The sequence below is a fragment of the Sinocyclocheilus grahami genome, unplaced genomic scaffold, assembly GCF_001515645.1.
Source record: "Sinocyclocheilus grahami isolate Dianchi unplaced genomic scaffold, SAMN03320097.WGS_v1.1 scaffold1984.1, whole genome shotgun sequence".
NCBI classification, from domain to species: Eukaryota; Metazoa; Chordata; class Actinopteri; order Cypriniformes; family Cyprinidae; genus Sinocyclocheilus; species Sinocyclocheilus grahami.
The window spans coordinates 40,450-53,250 of NW_015507163.1; the positions used below are offsets into that span (position 1 = coordinate 40,450).

Below are 12,801 nucleotides of genomic sequence, written 5' to 3' on the forward strand. Positions count from 1 at the left end.
CTGTTAAATAATGAAACAAACAGGATACTATTTCTGCCACCTCGGTCCTGTGAACTTGAGTGCGTCAAAAATGAACCGAAATGCCGTTGCTTCACAGACATGAGAAAAATATATCTATAGAACGCAAAATGTTTTAATAATGAACCAATTCAAATTATGTAAGATTATGTAATCCATATGAAATGTGTAGGCTATATTGTGCTTCCACCGCAGAGATGACGATCACTTTTTAGTTTATCAATACATTATTAAAATGGTAAGGTTCTTGCAGTTTTCAACAAATTTGAATTCAAACATTCAAAAAGATGACCAGAGCGTAGACTTACATAATTAAAACAATTAGTTTGAAAACAGCCGTTGCATTTACCGGTCCCTGCAGCATTTTAATTTGTCAGTCTATCAGAGTAATAAATCAACAATTCCTTTTTTTAAGCAATCAGAAATACCTTGTGGCTATGCTACTGAAACAGTTTTTGTATGATTGCACATTTGATTTACCAATGCATTGAATATAACTGGCATGTAACTGGGGGAGGGGGGGGCCATTGTATTCCTTGTGAAAAATTAAAAACATCAACACTCACCCCAGTTTTTTCAATTTAAATCGATTATCTTCTAATAGATCTGATAGCTGCTTCACTCCTGAATCTCCGAATAAATTCTCACTCAGGTCCAGTTCTCTCAGATGAGATGGGTTTGATCTCAGAGCTGAACTCAGATCAGCACAACCTTCCTCATTAATGAAACAAGATATCAACCTGTGTGTGGAAAGAAAACATTAAATGATGCTGTTTTTTTTTACTCTAGATAAGTATAAAAAAAACTTTAGCTAGAACTAACATTTATAGAATGTTTATTCTTCAATAAAAGAGATACACAAAATAAAGCCAGTGACACTCACTCCAGTTTCTCCAGTTTACACTGAAGATCTGCCAGCAGCTTCACTCCTGAATCTCCAAGTGCATTCCCACTCAGGTTCAGCTCCCTAGATGGGTTTGATCTCAGAGCTGAACTCAGATCAGCACAAGCTTTGACACCAATTCCACACTGATATATCCTGCATTCAAGTAGTAACAAAAAATAAAAATTGTTTCTGAAAATAGGCATAACATAGGGGGTGTGGTGGGGTTATAAAGATAACAAGAACAAATGACATTTAAAATATTGTCTGGAAAATACTATTACTAATTAAAAAGATTTATAAATAATTCAAAAGTATTTGTATAGCACCTTTCACAATAACACCCCCCTTGGGGGTGGGTCACAGATCACAAAGTGTCTGACAGTGGAGGAGTGGACTGGCGGAAAACTCAACACCTCGCTATTTTAAAGCTGAAGTGCCTCATGGAACTGTTTGTAGGAATCGTGACCATTTTATTTATATAAATATAAAATAAATAAATTATAAAATAAATATTTATTATATTGATGGAACAGAGAATGATGGTGCTTTAGGTAGGCCTGAGACCTTTGATAACACACACACGTACACATCACTAGCCGCTGTTTCACTGATAGGCCAGTGCAAGCCAGGGCTAACATTGGGCTGGGCCAATAGCCTCAGACCTCAAGCAACTAGGCCAAAAGCAAGCTGACGGACCGGTAGCCCTGCAGGGGTACTCTAAAACTCATCCTTAACACGCCTCCCTGGAGAAAATGACACACAACCCAAGCATTTCACCAGAGAGGGAAGCTGAATGAAAACCATTAGCTAGTTCGCAAAACAAATATAACAGAAGCTGACATTTGGGCTTTAAATACAGACTTACACCCCAGCATCAATATGTATCTAAGCATTTATAACAAATGTTACAGTGACAGCAATTTATAAATTTGTGCATCTAAATCAAATACATCATTATTTCACATAAACAGAAGAACACACATACTTATTCAGTTGTGCCTGCTTCCATTTATTTATCATGACAGGAACCCACAAAACCACTTCATTAGTGCTTTTAAGTCCAAAGGCAAACAGATTTACAAAAACAATTGCAAATTCTCATGTTTATGTCCCATTTATTTGGAAAGAATGAGCAGTCCTATTTAGCTTTCCATGAAATTCTGCAATCTGAGAAGGTTTGAGTGCTCTCTCCTCTCTCACTATACTGTAATACGACATGTAAATGACTAATTTACCCATTTACAAATGACTAAATGTAAATGACTAAATGTAATACTTTCAGGCAGATCAACAGAGGGAGCTCATGCACAGGAGACCGGAGTTATATGAGTTAAATGAGTCCGGTATCAACAAAGGAACAGGGGAGAGACAGATGAAATATGAAACCAAATAAATACACAATTTTAATATATGATTATATGATTCAAACATTCTTCAAACATAGTCTTTCATATTTTCATAAGCATAGTGTGTATTTATCATGACAATTGTTAGCATAAGCAGCCTTTAACATTGCATATAAATCTATAAATATATTTCTGCCTCATACATTGATAAGAATCCACATTGGATCGCAGTCTGAAGTTCCCTATCTGTCGGTCACTAGAGCTATGTTGTGACGACAGTAGGGGTCTTGGGAGCCCCAATCACCTCTAAATTTTATGGAAATGGCCAATGGGAATTGACGAGTGGATTTTGCATGCCAAGCCACTCCCCCGTGTGTACGGGTATATAAGATGGCGGTGTGCCTCCACTCATTCAGAGCCAAGTGTATGTGTTCTCTTTCACTACACAAAGCCATTCACCTCTCTCAACACTCTTCGGTGTTGGCGTTAAGGTGCATTCAGCGGCGTCCCCCTCTCTGGCAGCTTGATTCCCCTGGGTGCTTCATTACTAAAAGAGAAGTTTCTCTAAAAGAGCAAAGTGCAAAGAGTAAAAGAGACGGTCTGCGTCTTTTTAAAGATGCCATTCTGTCCATGTCCTCTTGGTTGCGGTCGTTTCTTGTCCCCTGATGATGGCCACAATCATTATCTCGTGTGTCTGGACTTAAAGCTCACTGAAGACTTGTTTGTGGATGGGCAATGCCCGTACTGCAAGCATATGACCATGCTGCGATCACGTCTCTCCTTTCTGAGGAACCCCTCTGTCACTACCCGTCCTGGTTCCTCAGCGCAGCTCAGGGCCATGTCGTTTGGTGCTCTGGGAGATCTGAGGATCATAGAGGGAGAAAATCCGCTGGGCCAGTCCCTACAGACCTCACACTCATCGTGCACTGTTTGTTCCATGCAGCTTCTGGATGATTCCGCTGGCCTGTCACACGGCAGCCACAGCGTTTCATTCAGAGCTCTGCCAGAGGATCAGTTGTCGATAGCAGCATCGGGGAATGGGCTATCGTCCTCTGAGGATGAAGATTTGGACCCAGAGTTTACAGACATGCTTTCCTGGGCAGTCGTGAGCATCATGCTGGAGGTGAATACACCGCCCAGCCCTGAGCGCTTGCAGTTGGATGATTGGTCTCTTGGTGCAGAGCATGGCTCACAACCGCGTTCTGCCCCAGTTCCTTTCTTCCTGGAGGTGCATGAGGAGCTCACAAAGTCGTAGAAGGACCCTTTTATGGCCAGAAGCCATTCTGCGACCTCCTTCGTCCTTACTAACCTCGATGGTGGGGTGGCTAGGGGTACGTGGACATTCCCCAGGTGGAGAGAGGGGTTGCGGTTCATTTATGCCTGCAAAACACCGCCACCTGGAGGAATCGTCCGTGTCTCCTATTCAAAGCCTGTAAGCTGACATCAGCTCTCGGTGCCAAAGCTTACAGCGCTGTGGGCCAAGCCGCCTCTGCCCTGAATGCCATGGCCTTCTAGAAAGTCCATCAGGCCAAGGCACTTAAACAGATGCACAAGGTTTAGCAGTTGGTCACCCACATTTTCAATGAAATAGCAGTTTTCTCTCTCTCCGGATTACATGGCCTGTAGTCTGACAGTGAGCGATGCACTGCCTCCTCACTCTCAGCCACGAGGCCCTCTATTGCCAGTAGCCAAGAGGTCGCAGTTCGAGGACATTACACCTCCTGATGCATCTCTAGCCAGTCGCTCTGTGGACACCAGGAACCCTGTTGGTCTGACATCATGTCTGCCTGGCCTGTCCCAGGATGTTATACCTTCTGGGCCAGCCAGCAGGGTTCCCCACCGCTGCATCACCGCGGTTATGTCGATTGTCCCTTTGCTGATTGTCCCTGTCCCTCCTCATGTCTTTACCAAAGTCCAAAGGGCATCCTTGCCCCATTATGGGAAGTGGGCATCAGGATGCTCAACTACCTCGACGACTGGCTCCTCATGGCCCAGTCGGGAGAGCAGTTGTGTGATCACAGGGGCCTGGTGCTCCAGCACCTCAGCCAGTTGGGGCTTCAGGTCAACTGGGAAAAGAGCAAGCTCTCCCCCATGCAATCTCTTTTCTCAGTATGGAGTTGGACTCGGTCAACATGACGGCGCGGCTCACCAATGAACACACTAAATCAGTGCTGAACTGCCTGTTTTTTTCAAAGGCAAGGATGGTGGTACCACTGGAGCAATTTCAGAGGCTCCTGGGGCATATGGCAAGGATGGGCTGGGGCGCAACATGCCATGGGCAGGCAGCCTCAGGGTACTGGACAGGGCCTTGACTGCTTTGGCACATCAACTGCCTGAAGTTACTGGCAGTGCTTCTAGCCCTGCGGTGGTTCCGGCCCCTGCTGCAGGTCAAGCATGTGTTGGTCCACATGGACAGCACTGCAACTGTTGTGTATATCAACCACCAGGGAGGTATATGGTCATGTTGCATGTCACAACTCGCCCGTCATCTCCTCCTCTGAAGTCAGATGTGGCTCAAATTGTTGTGTGACATCCATATCCCAGGGGAGCTCAACTGTGCAGCCAATGAGCTCTCACGCCAGCTCACCCTCCCTGGAGAATGGCGACTCCATCCTCATGAACTGGAGTCAATTCAGAGAAGCTCAGGATGACCTGTTAGCTTACCACGAATCCTCCCACTGCCAGCTGTATCTTTCACTGACCGAGGCCCCCCTCAGCATGGATGCACTTGCACAAAGCTGACCTTGGGGCCTGCGCAAATATGTGTTTCCCCCAGTGAGCCTACTTGCACACACACTGTGCAAGGTCAGGGAGGACGAGGAACAGGTCTTGCTGATTGCACCCTACCGGCCCACCCATACCTGGGTTTTGGAACTCATGCTCCTTGCGACAGCCCCTGTCTGGCGGATTCCCCTGAGGAAGGACCATCTTTCTCAGGGGCAGGGCAGCATATGGCACCGGCATCCAGATATTAGGAACCTCCATATGTGGCTCCTGGACAGGACACAGTAGACTTAAGTGATCTGCTACTGGCATGGTAGACACTATCACTCAAGTCAGAGCCCCCTTTACCAGGCGTGCTTATGCCTTGAAGTGGAGTCTGTTCGCCAAAGATGCCAAATCAGAGTGGTGCTTTCTTTCCTGCAAGAAAGGTTGAAATGTGTGACCTCTCTGTTGTCCTGGCGGGACTTCAGAGAGATCCCTCTGAGCCGCTTGAGTCAGTTGAGCTTAACCCTCTTAGCGCCAAAGTCACAAAATTGCGACAAGACGTCATACTTAATCAAATAGACTGTAGCTCCTAATATGGTGTAATATCTCATTTGTATTCCCTACCACTAGATGGCAGACATGTAGTACTTCGATTCTAGACCAAAATTACGTCACCTTTTACGTCCAAGTGTTTGAGGAAAAAGCAGAGCAAGTGAGCTTTCGTGTCATTGATGCAGAAGCAGTTCAGTTCATAGCGTGCGGGTAAGCTGTGAGATTTGTTAGAGAAAATCATCAAATAGCTAATAAAAAGTTGTACTGTGAGCATGTTTTGCAAATGTTATTCGCTGATTCTGACTCTGAAGGGGAATATTTGCCTTTTGGAAATGACGATCGGTTGTCTAATAATCGCGCTTCTCTTATGTGCGCTGTACATCTTTGCAGCGCAATGGTGCCGCCGTGCAAGGCGAGTGTGTTCACGAAGCAGAAACAAGTGATCATTTCGACCCTTTGCCCAACGGGGATGGGGGTGGCAGGGCAATATCTATTATTTCCTGAATATTACTGATGAACTGATCAAAAAGTAGGATACTATTCACATGAGTTTTATTACTATATAGTATAGTGATAATTTAGTACTGTCTCCTGTTTTATTGTTGGTTTCCCCTGTTCTGATCATTTAGAATGAGGATAAAAAGACAAAAAAACATGCAAATAAGTTCAAATATCCATTCAATATCTATTATTTTCTTAAATATTACTGATGAACTGATCAAAAAGTAGGATACTATTCACATGAGTTTTATTACTATATAGTATAGTGATAATTTAGTACTGTCTCCTGTTTTATTGTTGGTTTCCTCTTTTCTGATCATTTGGAATGAGGATAAAAAGACAAAAAAAACATGCAAATAAGTTCAAACATCAATTCAATATCTATTATTTCATGAATATTATGACATTTAAGACGGCCGCCCCCTGATGACGTAATAATATGCAAATTAGATGAGTATATTTACACCCCACATAAACTTTTGGTCATGCCCAACATGTTTCTAATTTCCTTTAGATCTCTATCTTTAACCCCTTTCAAGCCACAAGCTTTTGAAATCTTGATGTTAAAATCCAGCATTTTTCCAAAAAAAAAACCCTGGCGCCTAAAGGGTTAAGGTCCTGTCTCTTAAGATAGTGCTCCTGACTACATTCACCTCCATCAAGAGGGTTGGGGACCTGCAAGCATTTTCGGTGAGTGAAGAGTATTATTCAGACCGGCCTACTCTCACATTGTCCTGAGACCCCTTCCTGGATACGTGCCCAAGGTTCCCACTACTCCCTTCCAGGACCAAGTGGTGAACCTGCAAGCTGCCCCGGAGGAGGCAGACTCAGCCTTGGTGTTGCTTTGTCCTGTATGTGCACGGCGCATCTACATAGGCTACAACTGGAGCTTCAGAAGCTCCGAGCAGCTCTTTATCTGCTTTGGAGGTCAGCAGAAGGGGGAGGCTGTCTCCAAACAGAAGTTGGCACACTGGATAGTGGATGTCATCGCCTTGGCGTACCAATCCGAAAGCAAGCCGTTCACCCTGGGAGTGAGGGCTCACTCTACATGGAGTGTAGCCTCCTCCTGGGCTTTGGCAGGTGGTGCCTCTCTAGTGGACATCACATAACACATTTGTGAGATTCTACAATCTCAGCGTACATCCAGTCTTTTCCTGTGTGTTGAGTAACAGGTAATTGGCGGGAAGAACTGGCTCACTTGCTGCACCATTACCCTCACATCCCCTCTCTCTTCCAGTCAAATTCCCCGCATGGCTAACCCTGGTAGAGCATCCTCCAGTACCCTCGGCAGTTGGACTTGGCGGAGGATTCTGATGCCAGGCCCAGTACTGGTGTTAACTTGCCCAGAGCTCTGGTCAGCCCCTGTATTGTGCTAGGTGTTTCATATGGCGTGATTCACTGCAGGCAAACCCATATGAGTATTCTTCCATGGTGTAACAGTTATCCAACTGATACATTTAACATTCTGGCCACTAGAGGGTGACAGGGAGTTGTACCCTAAAGGTGTGATGTATATTAAGACAAAGAAGAGTAGCAGAGGTATGTGTTAGCAGAAGCAGGGGAGCTAGTGTTAGCTATTATTGCCATGTCTGCAAATGCCCTATTTTGAGGAACAAGATTGTTCGATACACTCAATGTAAGTGTTGTTTTATGTTATGTTTAATGGCAATGTGTTGGTTATGTGTTTTATTTGAAGTGTTATTTTGGAATATCTATTTTTTGTTGTTGTATGTAAAACAGAGGGTTATTTTGGTACATGAGAGAAGATATCTTAATGATTGGAATGAGATGTAGAGCACAACCTGACTTTGTTTGGACTGCTCTGTCTCTGGGATTTATGCACTCCATGGACTTTGGTTGATTATTGTAGAGGATTTGTGGTGGTTGACTCACAATTTACTGGACTACAAAGAGACACTCTAAGATTTGAGGTACTAACCTTCCCAAGGAAAAGAGACTCAGTGACCTGTTGGATACATTTCCTTATTTAATATCTTGAATTGATTTTATGTTATCTCTTATTCACACTAAGAATATAGCTTGTTTGGTTACACTCCCTCAATGAATCTGTCTCCAGATAGCATGTAGTAATTGGCCTGAGCTCAGCTGCCCTGCGGCTCAGACTCAGCATCGGCGTGTGTTATCTGGGCCGATTCTGGCCTGCAGCTTGCTCTGGCATTTGTGTTTTTGTTATGGCTGTAAATCACTGGGCCGATTACTGTTCACCGTAACTGGCCTGAGTCTGGCTGTAGAGATCTGGGCCACTTCTGGCAATGAATCTGCTAGATTTAGTCATGGATGGTGTAGCAATAAGTAACATAAAATAGTTTTAAAATTTACTTAATTTCCTGACAGTATCTGCAAATATATATCTGCAGTAAAACTTAACTTAAAAAAAAAAAAAATAATAATAATAATAGTGTCATTTGCACAGAACATTCTTTAATATTTATAACAATAGCAAATCTCTTTAGTTGTAATGAAGCGTGCAAATCATTCTTTACGTTTTTTTTAAACAAGCATGCACGCTTGTAGCATACAGATGTTAGCGTGACTTTCTTGCTTAGAAGTTCTTTATGCCTACCACCTAAATCACCAAAGTGATAGTAGATTAATACCACAAAAGCAGTACAGTTCTTTTAAAAAGTTGTTTTTAAAATTGATCCAATGGCCATATGTGGATTCAACTGTTGCCTCTCATCGATTTTCAGTGACTGCTAAACCTAACTGGGTAAATGCCATATTCAAACAGGTATTGTAACTTGTGTTATTATCCCTTCATTTCATAGAAATACTTAAGTTATAATTTATAACATTTAACTCCACTTGAACAACACACGGCAGCAGTGTTAATTTCGCTGATGAATAATTTATATCATAATTTTCGTCAACAACATTATTTTCACTGACGACAACGAGATGATAACGAACTAAAACTCTATTTGAATGACAAAAGCTATGACGAAAATATATTGACATTTTCGTCAACGATTAAAAACAAAACAAAAATGTTAGGGAGGGACGATTTGGGAAGAGATGCATTCAATTTTAGAACGAATCTGCTGCATGGTTAGGAGGTTAGATGCGTACATATGAACCGGCGGGACATAAGCTAAAATACACTTGCTGCACATTGCATAAACGTTAAAAAATGTCAATATGTGGGAGTATGAGAAGAGCAGACATAGAGATAAATCTGACGACGCAAGAGAGAACTCCAGTCGGTCCAGTTTTCTGAGTTCAGACACCGGAGCATACACACACAGAAAGCGCCTCTCACAGTGCGCGAGTACTCTTTCGCGTTGTATGAACAGAGAATTACACACAAAATGATGTCGAATTGTCCGTTTTGACAAGTATTCACGTGTAAACAGTTGATTACGTCTTAAGTGAACGTAAACCGTAGGGAGAACGTGTATCAGTACATTGCAGCTGTGAATTCGGTTTTAAAGGGATAACAGCCTGATTTAGTTGCTATTGTCAGAGCCATTGATGTTAAACGAGCAACAACAGAAAGACAGAAAATCACTCACTGCTCTTGACTGAAAAACTTTAGTAGCCCTAAAGATTGATCTAACTTTATTTATAGAAATAAATATGTCTGCTTGAAAGAATGAAGAATATGGTAAAGTTGCTATAAAGAATGCATAATTAGCCTGTATAACCATTGGTATTTCATTAAAAAGAAGATCATGTTCTTGTTCTTTATGAGAAGTGGTTTTATTTAATTTTAACAGTAAAGGCATGTTGTGTGCCACCACAGTTAAATAGGTGTCTATTATGATAAAACCTTAATATCAAACCTATATAATGATGAAAATTTTGGAGAAATGCTTAATAAATGCACTGTAACTAAACCCATTAGATTTTAGCTGACTAAATTTACTGTAGATTTAGTAGACTAAAATATTATGATATTTAGTCGACTAAAACTAAAAACAATTCAGGTGACTAAAATATGACTAAAACTCAATGCCATTTTAGTCAATATATATACATATTCTGACATTACATAATAGTTAAATTTTTGTGAAGGTTAAAAACATGTGTAATGTTTTATAGACATGTATCAGGAAGCTCGGCTCAAACTTCCAAAGCCAACTCTGATGTTTGATTTGCAGACAGATGATGATGATAATCGTCCAGCATACACAAGAAGAGCGAGCAGGTTTGTTTGTATAGAATATGCATTTATTTTTACCACAGTTGTTTTTCATATTAATAGTGTAGTTATCCCCAAGATGATTTTTGTGTAGTTATCCCCCCCCCCTTATATGATCAGGGGAAATAAAAGATACAACTGTAGTGAGAGTGATGAAGATCATTTTTTTTGTAAGCAAGAGACTGGAAAAGAGAGGCAGAATTGAGGATCATTCAGAAGTTGTTGCAGCACCACAAATACCATCTCCACCACTGAAAACTCCATCGAGACACACAGATGGTATTGCAAGTCCTAACATCTCTAGGAATTATTTAAGCCCATGTACCAGTGCATCTGGAGATGGAGACAGAACCTGTTGCAGTTCGACATGTGAAGTATGCACAACTTCATCCTCTTTGTAAAGTCCTAATTAAAATAGAAATTAAAGAGTGCATATACAAAAAAAACTAAAATAACTCTGTTAAGTTGTTTTATTTTTTTCTATTTTTTTCTTACCTTTGGATGGTTGTCCAGCAGGTACATTTTAAGATTTAACTGCCAGTTTATCTTGCCAAACACTATATAAAAACAAGCTACAAGCTGATGTATGCTCATTTATTATTTTTGTATTTTGCAGCCCTGCTGACTGAAGTTTTAAAAGCACAAGAGGTCATCAAGCAACAACTTGTCATGATTCTCAAATATCAGCAAAAACAGAACAGTGCTCGGTCAGAGAGTGATGAACTTCCAGACATCAGTGCATTTGACCTTCCTTTGTCAGATTTATCTGATCTGGAAAGGCTTGAAAATCAAATAAAGGATCAGCCAGAACAATGAGGAAGTTGGTAAGTTAAAGCTGCTTGCATTTTTTACACAATTTGTCTTGTAATGTTGTTATTATTTTTTTATTGATATTCAGTTATTGTAGTATTGTTATTTTGGCTGTATTACCATTTCACTTTTTTTTTGTATTCTTATTTTCTTCAAAGGTAGCGTATTTTGGAATTATTTTCAAACTAAAGTTTTCCACTAAAGAGGCTGTGTGGCGTATCCTGGGAAAGCTTTTGGCGAACTCCTTGGCAAAAAAAAAATTAACTGGAGTGGTGCAAACCAAAAGGTGGCATTTCATGAATTGACTCAGGACTGTTGTAGTCAGTAAGTTGATTTTTATATGAACATACATTCCAGTACATAGAGGCTGCTATACATCTGTAAGACTACTTTTATATGAATGTTGAATGTGTATATTTTGCTTCTAAGTTGTCTTTTCTGATCAGTAGTCAGAAGAAAACAATTTTTTCATCATATGTAGGTTGCACTTGTTTGATAATCACATTTTTTGTTTGTTTGTTTGTTTGTTTTTGTTAAAATGTTGAGATTAAACTCATTAAATTTCGAGAATAAAGTCGTAAAATTGAGAAAAAAAAACATTTTGGCAAGTTTTTGCCAAACTCGCTTTTCTTCCTTTTCTCATCAAATATCACATTGGAAAAGTGGAAATCAATTGCTTAACGAGTGTTTAATAATAATGTATTAATTAGGGGTAGGCAGGCTATAGGGAGGGCTTTGTTGTCCCAAATAAGACAACATCTATTTAATAATTTCAATATATAAAATCATTGTTATTAAAATCTATGTAATTATTGCATCCTGTTCATGTACAACAATACTGAGGTGCAAATAGTATCTGCCACTATTTATAAGTATAAATAGCATCTAATTAGCTACTATTTACACTCATTGCAAAGATCTGCTACTTTTACATAACATAAATAGAATGGCTATTTTTACGTAGTGTAAATAGCACATATCTAAAATGCTACTGTTGTCACAGTGTAAATAGTACATGTAGGGTATCAGACCGAATCAGACAACCTAAGATTTGGTCAAAACATGGTTGAAACATGAGACGAATTCCACAGAGGCCCAAGACAACAGGATGTTCATAAATCAGATCCTGGCCCCAAGCCTGAACCAACAAGCAGCTTTGAGTAGCTCACAGCATTTAAACAAAATAACACTTATTGACAATTCCAAGGAGATTGTCAATTTTAGGGCAAGTAATCAAGATTAAATGGTCAAAGAGACCATCACATGATAGTAACTACAGTCACGAGCGCTTTATAATTGACATCCCCCACCTCACGACAAAGAACAGACTTTCAGAGCTTCCTTACAGACCTCTTAATCTCTGGTCTTCATGCATTCACAGAATGGCAAGGAAACTGCCTTTCCATGCACCTAAATGACACTAAAAGGACTCGAGCAACTAATCATTGCTATATATATAACTCCATATCATGTATGTAACCTACATGTGACTTATCAGGTCTTAATCATTTATTGTGTATGTATTTTTAATAACTATTGAATCGCTTGATTTATTGATTTATGAATGGGGAGGAGGAATATACAACACCCCAAGCAACGACATCTAATTGGTCAAAACCCCATTTGGGGTGTGTTAAACAGCCTGGTTTAAATACTAGAAACACCATCAAACTTTGCTTTTTGTGTCTCTCTCTCGCCCTCTTCCTTCTTGCCTTTTCGGGCCTTGTTGTTTTTCTTTTAATCATGCTTCTTTAGCTTTTGAGCGTGCTCTGGCTCACATGCCATCTCCTCCAAAACCATGAGGAGAAACGCCACCT

At 40.7% G+C, this 12,801-nt stretch overlaps 1 pseudogene; it reads left to right on the forward strand.

Moving 5' to 3' along the window:
- Positions 1-7,575: 7,575 nt before the first annotated feature.
- On the forward strand, positions 7,576-11,312 carry LOC107573614 (uncharacterized; annotated as a pseudogene).
- Positions 11,313-12,801: the final 1,489 nt, after the last annotated feature.